Genomic DNA, 1981 nt, shown 5'->3' with positions numbered 1-1981 from the left:
AGCACAGCTATGAGCTGCCTGCAGAGGTGCAGAGCTGGAGAGCCTGCTAGCTATTGACTCAGGCTGGCCTTACTCTGGCCTCCAGCTCACAGCAATCCTTCTACCTCAGCTACTGAGTGGTAGGATAAGAAGTGTGAACTAAGCTGGGTGGGGGCAACACTTGACTTTAATCCCAGCACTCTGGAGGCAGAGCCAGGTGGATCTCTGAGTTCAAAGCTAGCCTGGTCTACAAAGCGAGTTCCAGGACAGCCAAGGCTACACAGAGAGATCCTGTCTCAAAAAACCAACCACCACCATCAACAACAAAGGAATGCCCATAGGAGCCACAGCGCAGATGTGGAAGTCAAAGACAGCTTGGGAGTCAGCTCTCTCCTTCCGCATGGGAGTCTGACTGGGCAAACTAAGGTCACCGGGCTCAGTGACAAGTGCCTTTACCCATTGAACCATCTCGCTAGGCTCTGGGGTGGCCATCCATCAAGACAGCAGTGACCGCTGCCAGCTCTGTAAAACCCCATCATCTGCAGCGGGGGACAGTCGAGCATGGAGGATGTAAGTGTGTGCTCCCGTTGGCCTTAGTGATGAGGGGCACACACCAGAGTGGCACACAGCAAAGGGGTTTCCTTGGGGAGGAGGGGTGCTTTATTTTTTGAAACAGGGTCTCACTAACATAACCTTAGCAGGCCTGAAAATCACTCCATAGAGCTGTGGTCCTCAACTCTCCTAATGCTGAGACTCTTTAGTGTAGTTCTTCATGTTACGGTGACCCCCAACCATAAAATCAGTTCATTGCTACTTCATAACTATAATTTTGCTACTGTTATGAATTTTAATGTGAAGTTCTGATATGCAGGAGATCTTATGTGATGCCCCCCCCAAAGAGGTGGAGACCCACTATTGTAGACCAGACTGGCCCTGAATTCAGAGAGCCACCTGCCTCTTAGAGTGCTGGAATGAAAGATGTGCATCTGCCCCCTGCCCCCAGTTTATTTGGAGAGGAGGATTGGGACACTGGAATAGCATGTATCCTGGTGGGATTGGATTTAGAGATAATTATTTTCAATCCCTGAAGTGGGTGTCTAGCTTCTGGGTTTTCTTTTGCATGTAAAGTTTCCTATTTCCTTTTTTTTTTTTTTTAAGATTTATTCATTTTATTTATGTGAGTACAGTGTAGCTGTCTTCAGACACACCAGGAGAGGGCATCAGATCTCATTACAGATGTTTGTGAGCCACCATGTGGTTGCTGGGATTTGAACTCAGGACCTTTGGAAGAGTAGTCAGTGCTCTTAACCACTGAGCCATCTCTCCAGCCCCCAAAGTTTCCTATTTTCATTGGATGAAAGCAAAGGGGGGTGGAGTCACCCCTTCCAGCTCAGTCAATAATGGTATGACTCATTTCCCAGAGAAACCTTGATTGGTCCAGGACTGCATGAATGCCAACCACTGAGACTTGGCTCCTGTCCTCTGACCACTTGCACACACTCCCACTCCCACACACTATGTGGGGAGCGGTGGAGCTGAAGAGGCATTCGCCATGGCAAGATGGCGCCTACTTCCACTGTCAACTCCTAGTAAACAACTGTTTGCGCATGTGCGTAGAGAACTGTTTGCACATGTGCGTAGAGTGAAAAGATGCCATGTCATGGCCCATTCCAGGGCATCACGTGGGGTGATGAGCAAACAGCCAATCATGGGCGGACACACCGCACTGTGGTGTATATAAGCAGTGCGGATTATGGGCTCGACCTCTTTTTCCCTCTGGGAGAGGGCAGTAAACGTCGCTGCAGAAGGATCCTAGTGTCCACATGTCTTTTCTTGTTGGCGAGACGACCGCGCAGGCCACAGCTGGTGCCGAAACCCGGGACGCCGGGGGAGCCTTACAACCGCTGGTGCCGAGGGGAAGCTCACAGAGAGGGTTCAGAACTGCAGGACAGAGTGAGCTCTGAGAGGCATGCTGCTTGATTTTAATTCCTCCAACCCTTCC

The sequence above is a fragment of the Mastomys coucha genome, unplaced genomic scaffold (genome assembly GCF_008632895.1).
Source record: "Mastomys coucha isolate ucsf_1 unplaced genomic scaffold, UCSF_Mcou_1 pScaffold22, whole genome shotgun sequence".
NCBI lineage: Eukaryota > Metazoa > Chordata > Mammalia > Rodentia > Muridae > Mastomys > Mastomys coucha.
The sequence above is the reverse complement of the archived record's forward strand: the minus strand, read 5'-3'. Positions refer to the sequence as shown.